At 49.6% G+C, this 11,395-nt stretch overlaps 1 protein-coding gene across 1 annotated transcript in view; it reads right to left on the minus strand.

Annotated features, from left to right (window-relative positions):
* The window catches only part of LOC140386005 (C-X-C chemokine receptor type 2-like), a 30,167-nt gene extending 20,929 nt beyond the window's left edge, over positions 1-9,238 (minus strand). Inside the window, exon 1 of the mRNA XM_072468628.1 lies at positions 9,183-9,238. The gene's annotated coding sequence lies outside the window, so the exon portion shown is untranslated. The remainder of the gene's footprint in view (positions 1-9,182) is intronic.
* Between the last annotated feature and the right edge of the window lie 2,157 nt (positions 9,239-11,395).

The following is an 11,395-nucleotide window of genomic DNA, read 5'->3' on the forward strand; positions in this document are numbered from 1 at the left end:
GGTCACTAGACTTGAACGCCTCTGTCCGGAACGTCAGCCGGGAGTGAACCCTTTGGTTGAGCCAGAGTTTCCGATTGGGGAAATACCCGTATTGTCTTCTTTGGTCCACAGTCCTCGACACACTTTAAACTAGTCAAAGGGACCGGGGGCTCAGGAGGGGTTAGTAAAGTTTCCGGACCACGTAATAGAACAGAAAGTATGGAGCAGCTTGTGACAGAGCCCACTAGGGAACAGGCAATTCTGGATTTGGTGATGTGTAATGAGGCAGACTTGATTAGGGAACTTAAGGTGAAGGAACCCTTAGGGAGCAGTGCCCACAATATGATAGAATTTACCCTGCAGTTTGAGGGAGAAGCTGCAATCAGATGTAACGGTATTGCAATTAAATAAGGGTAACTACAATGACATGAGGGAGGAGCTGGCCAGAGTTGATTGGAAAAGGCAACTAGCAGGGAATGCAGTTAAACAGAAATGGCAGGAATTATTCGGGAGGCACAACAGAAATTCATCCCAAGGAGGAGGAAACACATTAAGGGGAAGATGAGGCATCCATGGCTGACGAGGAAAGTCAGCATAAATGCAAAAGAAAAAGCATACAAAGTGGCGAGTGTTAGTGGGAAACCAGAGGATTGGGAAGCCTTTAAAAGCGAGCAGAAGACAACCAAAAAAGCAATAAGGGGGTAGAAGATGAAATAAGAGTGTAAGCTAGCTAGTAATATCAAAGAAGATAGCAAGAGTTTTTTTCAATATACGAAAGGTAAGAGAGAGGCAAGAATAGACATTGGACCACTGGAAATGAGGCTGGAGAGGTAATAATAGGAAACAAAGAAATGACAGAGGAACTGAATAGTTACTTTGCATCAGTCTTCATGGTGGAAGACACCAGTGGGATGCCAGAGCTCCAGGAGAACCAGGGGGCAGAGGTGAGTGCAGTGACCATTACTAAGGAGAAGGTTCTGGGGAAACTGAAAGGTCAAAAGGTGGATAAATCACCTGGACCAGATGGACTACACCCCAGGGTCCTAAAAGAGATAGCTGAGGAGATTGTAGAGACATTGGTGATGATCTTTCAGGAATCACTGGAGGCAGGAAGGGTCCCAGAGGACTGGAAGGTGGCAAATGTAACACCCCTGTTTAAGAAGGGAGGGAGGCAGAAGATGGGAAATTATAGGGCGGTTAGCCTGACTTCGGTCATTGGTAAGATTTTAGAGTCTGTTATTAAAGATGAGATCGCGGAGTGCTTGGAAGTGCATGGTAAAATAGGACTGAGTCAGCACGGCTTCGTCAAGGGGAGGTTGTGTCTGACAAACCTGTTCGAGTTCTTGGAGGAGGTAACAAGGAAGCTAGACAAAGGAGAACCAGCGGATCCGATTTATTTAGATTTTCAGAAGGCCTTTGACAAGGTGCAGTACAGGAGGCAGCATGGTAGCACAGTGGTTAGCGCTGTTGCTTCACTGCGCCAGGGTCCCAGGTTAGATTCCCGGCTTGAGTCACTGTCTGCGCGGAGTCTGCACGTTCTCCCCGTGTCTGCGTGGGTTTCCTCCGGGCGCTCCGGTTTCCTCCCACAAGTCCCGAAAGACGTGACGTTAGGTGAATTGGACATTCTGAATTCGCCCTCTGTGTACCCGAACAGGCGCCGGAATGTGGCGACTAGGGGCTTTTCACAGTAACTTCATTGCAGTGTCAATGTAAGCCCGCTTGTGACAATAAATATTATTATTATTAAAGGATAAGAGCTCAGAGTGTTGAGGGTGAGATCCTGTCATGGATAGAGGGTTGGCTGACAGGCAGAAGGCAGAGAGTGGGGATAAAGGGGTCTTTTTCAGGATGGCAGCCGATGAATAGTGTTGGGACACAGCTATTTTTTTAAATGTTATTTACTGGGTTTTTTTGCACATGGTATATTTACACAAAGAGAAGCAAAAAAGAGCAATAAAAACAAAAATCACGATATAGATTTTAAAAAACACAGAAATAAAAAGCCAAGGGGTGGGCAAGTAAAATCTGGGGAGATATACATAGAAGCATTGGAGAGACCATTACATTATACATGTCTTTTGGAGGGGTTGGGTTTAACAAAGAGACTACATTCAACACCGGCAATACACAACAGAACTGGGTGGAGGGGTGCTTGAGCTTGCTTCTCCGTCGGTCTTCACTGTTGTTGTGTGTCTGCCCCCACCTCGGCCCCCGCCGTTCCCCCACCTCGGCCCCCGTCGTTCCCCCACCTCGGCCCCCGCCGTTCCCCCACCTCGGCCCCCGCCGTTCCCCCACCTCGGCCCCCGCCGTTCCCCCACCTCGGCCCCCGCCGTTCCCCCACCTCGGCCCCCGTCGTTCCCCCACCTCGGCCCCCGTCGTTCCCCCACCTCGGCCCCCGCCGTTCCCCCACCTCGGCCCCCGCCGTTCCCCCACCTCGGCCCCCGCCGTTCCCTCCCCCTGTACTTCCTTACTCGCTGCTGCCCTGCTCTGTTCATTATGGTCGTTGTCGTTTCCCGTGCTCTCCTCCCAGTTTGTGTTCCCTCGTCTTCCCCCCCCCCCCTGCAGCTCTTCTTTCTTTTCTGTTGTGGTTGGCTACCCCTTCTTACTCCATTCCCCCCTCCCCTCCCCTCCCCCTTCACCCTTGGCCGGATATTCCCCCCTTCCTTCTCTTTTGTTGGGCCCACAGCTGTTCACAATATACATTAATGATCTGGAAGATGGGGGTGCACGGCGGCACAGTGGTTAGCACGGCTGCCTCCCTGCGCCAAGGTCCCAGGTTCGATCCCGGCTCTGGGTCACTGTTCCTGTGGACTTTGCACATTCTCCCCTTGTTTGCATCATAGAATTTACTGTGCAAAACGAGGCCATTCGGCCCATCGAGTCTGCAACAGCTCTTGGAAAGGGCACCTTACCTAAGCCCACACCTCCACCCTATCCCCGTAACCCAGCAACCCCATCTAACGTAACGGCAATTTATCACGACCAATCCACCTAACCTGCACATCTTTGGACTGTGGGAGGAAACCGGAGCACCCGGAGGAAACCCACGCACACACAGGGAGAACGTGCAGACTCCGCACAGACAGTGACCCGAGCGAGAATCGAACCTGGGACCCTGACGCTGTGAAGCCATAGTGCTAACCACTGTGCTACTGTGCTGCCCCGTGTTTGCGTGGGTTTCGCCCCCACAACCCAAAGATGTGCAGGGAAGGTGGATTGGCCTCGCTAAATTGCCCCTTAATTGGGAAAAATGAATTGAGTACTCTAAAAATTAAAACAAAATGACCTGGAGGAAGGTACTGAAGGCAATGTTGCTATGTTTGCAGATGATACAAAGATCTGTCGAGGGACAGGTAGTATTGAGGAAGCAAGGGGGCTGCAGAAGGATTTGGACAGGCTAGGAGAGTGGGCAATGAAGTGGCAAATAAAATACAATGTGGAAAAATGTGAGGTTATGCACTTTGGTCGGAAGATTAGAGGCATAGACTATTTTCTAAATGGGGAAAGGCTTCGGAAATCAGAGGAACAAAGGGACTGAGGAGTCAAAAGGAAAATGCTGGAAAATCTCAGCAAGTCTGGCAGCATCTGTAGGGAGAGAAAAGAGCAAACGTTTCGAGTCCAGATGCCCCATTGTCAAAGCTAACAGGCAAAGAAAGTGGGAAATATTTACACTGTGGAGTGAGAATGAAAGATGAGTCATAGCCACAGAAACCCAGGGAAACCGGGTGCTAATGGCCACAGTAACCCTGGGGAAAGAGAGCGAATGGCAGTCCCCAGAGAGAACAAAAGGTGTTAAAGGCCAAACAGCAGAGAAACTAACATCCGAGGGTGAACTGTAGATGTGGGGAGGGGAAGGGGGAAGCAAAGGGGAGAAAGGGTAACAAAAGGTGAATTGGGGCTGGTTTAGCACAGTGGGTTAAACAGCTGGCTTGTAATGCAGAACAATGCCAGCAGCGCGGGTTCAATTCCCGTAACAGCCTCCACGAACAGGCGCCGGAATGTGGCAACTAGGGGCTTTTCACAGTAACGTCATTGAAGCCTACGTACGACAATAAGCGATTATTATATTATTATTAAGATGGGCGGGTGAATATATATAATGAAAGGCAAGAGAGAAAGAAATGGTAAAAAACAGTTAAAATGAAATGGGATGAAAGCAAATGGGTCGAAGTGGATCTGAAGTTGTTGAATTCGATGTTGAGACCAGAAGGCCTCACCGGAAGATGAGATGTTCCTCCTCCAGTTTGCGTTGAGCTTCACTGGAACGCTGCAGCAGGCCAAGGACAGACATGTGGACATGGGAGCAAGGTCTTGTGTTAAAATAGCAAGCAGCGGGAAGGTCAGGGTCCTGAATGCGCACAGACCGAAGATGCTCAGCAAAGCGATCACCCAGTCTGCGTTTGGTCTCTCCGATATAGAGGGGACCACATTGGGAGCAGCGAATGCAATCAACCAAATTGGAAGAGGTGCAAGTGAAGCGCTGCTTAACCTGGAATGAGTGTTTTGGACCTGGGATATTAAGCGTGGAAGAGGTAAAGGGGCAGGTGTTACACCTTCTGCGATTGCATGGGAAGGTGCCTTTTATACTGTAAATGGCAGAACCCTGAGGGACATCAACATACAGAGGGATCTGGGCGTGCAGGTCCACAGTTGCCTAAAAGTTCCAACACAGGTGGCCAAGATGATTAAGAAGGCATATGGCATGCTTGCATTCATCAGCCGGGGCATTAAGTACAGGAGTTGGGAAATCATCTTGCAGCTATTTAAAACCTTGGTTAGGCCGCATTTGGAGTGTTGCTTGCGGTACTGGTCACCACATTGTCAGAAGGCCATGGAAGCTTTGGAGAGAGTGCAAAGAAGGTTCACCAGGATGTTGCCTGGTCTCGAGGGTGTTGGCTATGAGGAGAGGTTGAATAAACTATGAGGAGAGGTTGTTTTCACTGGAAAGACGGAGGCTGAGGGGAGACCTGATAGACGTCTACAAGATTATGGGAGGCATAGACAGGGTGGATAGTCAGAGGCTTTTTCCAAGGATGGAAGTGTCAATTACACAGGGCACAGGTTCAAGGTGAGAGGGGGAAAGTTTAAGGGAGATGTGCGGGGTACGTTTTTCACACAGAGAGTGGTGCCTGGAACACGCTGTCAGAGGATGTGGTGGAAGCAGCACATTAGCAACATTTAAGAGGCATCTGGATGGGTCCATGAATAGGGAGGAAATAGAGGGATACGGACCGAGTGAGGGCAGAAGGGTTTTTCTTAGTTCAGGCATCATGATTGGAACAGGCTTCGAGTCATAGAGTCAGAGATGTTTACAGCACGGAAACAGGCCCTTCTGCCCAGCTTGTCCATGCCGCCCAGTTTCTATCACTAAGCGAGTCCCACTTGCCCGCTTTTGGCCCATATCCCTCTATACCCATCCTGCCCATGTAACTGTCTAACTGTTTCTTAAAGGACAAAATTGTACCCGCCTCTACCACTGCCTCTGGCAGCTCGTTCCAGATGTTCACCACCCTCTGTGTGAAGGAATTCCCCTCTGGTCTCTTTTGTATCTCTCCCCTCTCACCTCTCCACCTTAAACCCTCAAGTTCTAGACTCCTCTGCCTTTGGGAAAAGATGTGGACTGTCTACCTTATCGATGCCCCTCATTATTTTATAGACCTCTATAAGTTCCCCCCTAAGCCTCCTACGCTCCAGGGAATAAAGTCCCAGACTATCCAGCCTCTCCTTATAACTCAGACCATCAAGTCCTAGTAGCATCCTCGTAAATCTCTTCTGCACTCTTTCCAGTTTAACAATATCCTTCCTATAATAGGGTGACCAGAACTGAACACAGTGTTCCATGTGTGGTCTTACCAATGTCTTTTACAACCTCAACAAGACGTCCCAACTCCTGCATTCAATATTCTGACCAATAAAACCTAGCATGCTGAATGCCTTCTTCACCACCCTGTCCACCTGCGACTCCACCTTCAAGGAGCTATAAACATAGCCCGGCGAATCATGTGCATATGTTCTGGGCGTGTCCGAAGTTGAGGGGATTCTGGCAGGGATTTGCGGACGTCATGCCAGAGGTCCTGGAAGGGAGGGTGACTCCGAGTCCAGAAATGGCAATATTTGGGATATCGGAAGATCTGGGGGCTCGGAGGGGGGGCGGGGGACTGAGGCTAATGTTCTGGCCTTCTCCTCCCTGGTGGCCCGGAGACGGAATTTGCTGGGATGGAGGGACCCGGAGCTCCGAAGTCAGGAGTGTGGGTTAGTGACATGGCAAGGTTCCTCAGGCTGGAGAAGATTACGTTCGCCTTGAGAGGTTCAATTCAGGGCTTCGCTCGGAGGTGGCAGCCGGTCATCGACTTCTTTAAGGAAAACTGAACATCAGCGGGGGGGGGGGGGGGAGAAAATGGGAGGCACGGCAGTGTAAAATAAACACAGAGAATCTAATATAGAGGTCGTTAGGAGCTAGGGCAGGAGGGGGTTGGGTATGTTATTGTGATGTCGCTGCGTGAGGTAGTTAGGAGCTAGGGCGGGAGGGTGTTATTGTGATGTCGCTGCATGAGGTAGTTAGGAGCTAGGGCGGGAGGGGGTTGGGTATGTTATTGTGATGTGGTTGCGTGAGGTAGTTAGGAGCTAGGGCGGGAGGGGGTTGGGTATGTTATTGCGATGTGGTTGCGTGAGGTAGTTAGGAGCTAGGGCGGGAGGGTGTTATTGTGATGTGGTTGCGTGCGGTAGTTAGGAGCTAGGGCGGGAGGGTTGTTGGGTATGTTATTGCGATGTGGTTGCGTGAGGCAGTTAGGAGCTAGGGCGGGAGGGGGTTATTGTGATATCGCTGCGTGAGGTAGTTAGGAGCTAGGGCGGGTTTGGGGTTGGGTATGTTATTGTGATGTGGTTGCGTGAGGTAGTTAGGAGCTAGGGCGGGAGGGTGTTATTGTGATGTGGTTGCGTGCGGTAGTTAGGAGCTAGGGCGGGAGGGTTGTTGGGTATGTTATTGCGATGTGGTTGCGTGAGGTAGTTAGGAGCTAGGGTGGGAGGGTGTTATTGTGATGTGGTTGCGTGAGGCAGTTAGGAGCTAGGGCGGGAGGGGGTTGGGTATGTTATTGCAATGTGGTTGCGTGAGGTAGTTAGGAGCTAGGGCGGGAGGGTTGTTGGGTATGTTATTGTGATGTGGTTGCGTGAGGTAGTTAGGAGCTAGGGTGGGAGGGTGTTATTGTGATGTGGTTGCGTGCGGTAGTTAGGAGCTAGGGCGGGAGGGGGTTGGGTATGTTATTGTGATGTGGTTGCGTGAGGTAGTTAGGAGCTAGGGCGGGAGGGTGTTATTGTGATGTGGTTGCGTGAGGTAGTTAGGAGCTAGGGCGGGATTGGGGTTGGGTATGTTATTGTGATGTCGCTGCGTGAGGTAGTTAGGAGCTAGGGCGGGAGGGGGGTTGGGTATGTTATTGTGATGTGGTTGTGTGAGGTAGTTAGGAGCTAGTGCGGGAAGGAGTTGGGTATGTTATTGAGATGTGGTTGCGTGCGGTAGTTAGGAGCGAGGGCGGGAGGGTGGTTGGGTATGTTATTGTGATGTGGTTGTGTGAGTTAGTTAGGAGCTAGGGCGGGAGGGGGGTTGGGATTGTTATTGTGATGTGGTTGCGTGAGGTAGTTAGGAGCTAGGGCGGGAGGGTGTTATTGTGATGTGGTTGCGTGAGGTAGTTAGGAGCTAGGGCGGGAGGGTGTTATTGTGATGTGGTTGCGTGCGGTAGTTAGGAGCTAGGGCGGGAGGGTGTTATTGTGATGTGGTTGCGTGAGGTAGTTAGGAGCTAGGGCGGGAGGGTGTTATTGTGATGTGGTTGCGTGAGGTAGTTAGGAGCTAGAGCGGGAGGGTGTTATTGTGATGTGGTTGCGTGAGGTAGTTAGGAGCTAGGGCGGGAGGGTGTTATTGTGATGTGGTTGCGTGCGGTAGTTAGGAGCTAGGGCGGGAGGGTTGTTAGGTATGTTATTGTGATATGGTTGCGTGAGGTAGTTAGGAGCTAGGGCAGGAGGGTGTTATTGTGATGTGGTTAGGAGCTAGGGCGGGAGGGTGTTATTGTGGTGTGGTTGCGTGCGTCGGGCTGCTAGATTGCTTCAAATGTTAATTTGGTAAATTTGTTAAACTGTGAAAGTTACAAATACTTCAATAAAATATTTTCTTAAACGAAAAGGAGCTATGAACCTGTACCCCTAGATCTCTTTGTTCTGTAACTCTCCCCAACTCCCTACCATTAACTGAGTAGGTCCTGCCCTGATTTGATCTCCCAAACTGCACCACCTCACATTTATCCAAATTAAACTCCATCTGCCATTCATCGGCCCCTTGGCCCAATTGGTCAAGATCCTGTTGCAATCCTCGATCACCTTCTTCACTATCCACTATGCCACCAATCTTGCTGTCATCTGCAAACTTACTAACCATGCCTCCTACATTCTCATTCCAAATCATTTATATATATCACAAATAACAGGGAGGCTGTACTTTTCTTTGTTCTTTGTTCTTGAACCTTGATCATTTCCTTTCCATGGTTTTCGGCAGTGTGGGGTCGAAACTGTAATCGGTTCAGCCATAATCAGCCAAGTGAGTCAGTAGGTGTACTCCTACGTTCGTAAGCACAGTAACCTCAGGCTACCATTTATTGACGAGGGAAATCGGAGCATCGTTTGGTTTGGCAGGAATTTCACATCTACTGGGTCAACTGAGGTCAGACTTGCGAGGAAATAGTCAGACGGACTAACTGAACAGACACAAAAGCTGGAGATCAAGGAAAAGGTACGACAGCTAAAGGCCACGGTCCAATCAGAGAAATTGAGACGGGGAACATGCGAGGGAATTGAGGTCATGGATCATAAAGAACAAGAGCAAACAGCAACAGGTATTTCAAGGGATAGGGCACAAGTGGATTGGCATCAGTCAGTGAAAGATTATTTATTTATCGTAAATTCATACCAGTGACCTGCTGTAATCGGGTATACCCAACAATTTCCTCAGGGTGATTTGCAAATCTCTTGCACATTTTTTGGAAGGCTCATTGAGGTTTCCTGTTTATGCTGACTGGCATCTATTGGTTCTCCTCTTTGTAAAAATCTTGTGTCAATGTGTAAACAACTGGGCTTCCAGGAAATTCCTGTGCGGTTTCTTTCAGAGTTCTTCCACTGAACTCTCCAACTACAATTTATCACGATGCTGTTCTCACCATTACCTGGATTGTTTTGTGACGGCGTTGTGATCAGTCCGATGCTGTGTGTACCAACAAGGGAAGCCTGCAGTCAGGGAAAAAGGTGTGAAACGTCTCCAATGAAAATTGCCAAGCTTTGCTGGCAGGAATTGAAAACTCTCCAGTCTGCAGTCAACTGCATCCGCTGGGTTAGCTGGTTTAGCACACAGGGCTAAATCGCTGGCTTTGAAAGCAGACCAAGGCAGGCCAGCAGCGCGGTTCAATTCCCGTACAGCCTCCCCGAACAGGCGCCGGAATGTGGCGACTAGGGGCTTTTCACAGTAACTTCATTTGAAGCCTACTTGTGACAATAAGCGATTTTCATTTCATTTCATTTGCTTTTATGAACCAAGCCAGCCGAGTATGTCAATCAGAAAATGCTGGAAAAACCACATCAGCAGCATTTTGAAACATAGAAACTTAGAAAAGAGGTGCAGGAGGAGGCCATTTGGCCCTTCGAGCCTGCTCCCCCATTCAATATGATCGTAGCCGATCATGGCAAATTCAGTACCCCACTCCCGCTTCCTCTCCGTACCCCTGGAACCCGTTTAGCCGCAAGGGCCCACACCCAGCTCCCTCTGGAATATATCCAGTGAACCGGCCCCAGCAGCTTTCTGTGGGAGAGAATTCCACAACTTCACAACTCCCTGAGAGAAGTTCCTCCTCATCCCAGTCCTGAATGGCTGACCCCTTATTCTCAGGCTGTGATCCCTAGTTCTCGACGTCCCCGACATCGGGGACATTCTTCCCGCATCCAGCCTGCCCAGTCCCATCAGGATTTTAGATGTTTCTATCAGATTCCCTCTCATTCTTCTAAACTCCAGTCAGTGCAAGCCCAGTCCATCCAGTCTTTCCCCATATGTCAGTCCTGCCATCCCGGGGATTAGTCTGGTGAACCTTCGCTGGACACCCTCAACAGCAAGAATGTCCTTCCTCAAACTAGGAGACCAGGACTGCCACAATACTCAAGGTGTGGCCTCACCAAGGCCCTGTCTCACTGCAGCAAGACATCCCTACCCCGATACTCCGATCCTCTCGCTATGAAGGCCAGCGTGCCATTAGTCCCCTCACCGCCTGCTGTACCCGCACGCCAACCTTCAGCGACTGTTCCACCTTCACACCAGGTCTCGTTACACTTCCCCTTTTCCTAAATTCAGATAATCTGCCTTCCTGTTTTTGCCACCAAAGTGGATAACCTCACATTTACCCACATTATATTGCATTGGCCAAGTGTTTGCCCACTCAGCCAGCCTGCCCAAGTCACCCTGCAGCCTCTCTGCACCCTCCTCACAGCACACACTGCCACCCAGCTTAGTGTCGTCTGCAAATTTGGAGATATTGCAATTCCTTCGTCCAAATCATTAATGTATATTGTGAAGAGCTGGGGTCCCAGCACTGAACCCTGCGGTACCCCACTGGTCACTGCCTGCCACTCTGAAAAGGACCCGTGTATTCCCAATCTCTGCTTCCTGTCTGCCAACCAGTTCTCTATCCACGTCAATACATTCCCCCCAATACCATGAGCTTTAATTTTGCTGACTAATCGCTTGTGTGGGACCTTGTTAAAACCCTTTTGAAAGTCCAGATACACAACATCCACTGGTTCACCCCTGTCCACTCTGCTGGTCACATCCTCAAAAAATTCCAGAAGATTTGTCAAGCATGATTCCCTTTAGTGAATCCCTGCTGACTGGGAGCGATTCTGTCCCCACTTTCCAAATGCTCAGTTATTACAGCCTTAATAACTGACTCCAGCATTTTCCCCACCACCGCTGTCAGGCTAACCGGTCTATAATTCTGCGTTTTCCCTCTCCCTCCCTTTTTTAAAAAGTGGAGTTGCATTAGCTACCCTCCAATCCGTTGGATCACTCACTCTTTCAACTCTGTTCACACTGCACACCGCCACAGTCTTAACTCTCTTAAAGCAACACTCAGACAAATAAAGGTGTATTTGTAATACTGCACTGCCTTCATGCCAAAAATGAGTTCTTATACACAGAGTCAATTTGCAGTTTATTAAAAGTTAAATGTTACGTACCAACGGCCAAACATCAAGATCACAAAGGGCGTTTTGCCACAGAAGTTACATACATTGTTGCTCAAACTCCCGGGTGACTGCCTTCATTCTGCAAGATGTGTCTTTATATCTCTATTTCCCACGATCTTGATAGAGCTTGTCGCAGTTTACGCACCCATTA

Source organism: Scyliorhinus torazame, chromosome 2 (assembly GCF_047496885.1).
Source record: "Scyliorhinus torazame isolate Kashiwa2021f chromosome 2, sScyTor2.1, whole genome shotgun sequence".
Lineage (NCBI taxonomy): Eukaryota > Metazoa > Chordata > Chondrichthyes > Carcharhiniformes > Scyliorhinidae > Scyliorhinus > Scyliorhinus torazame.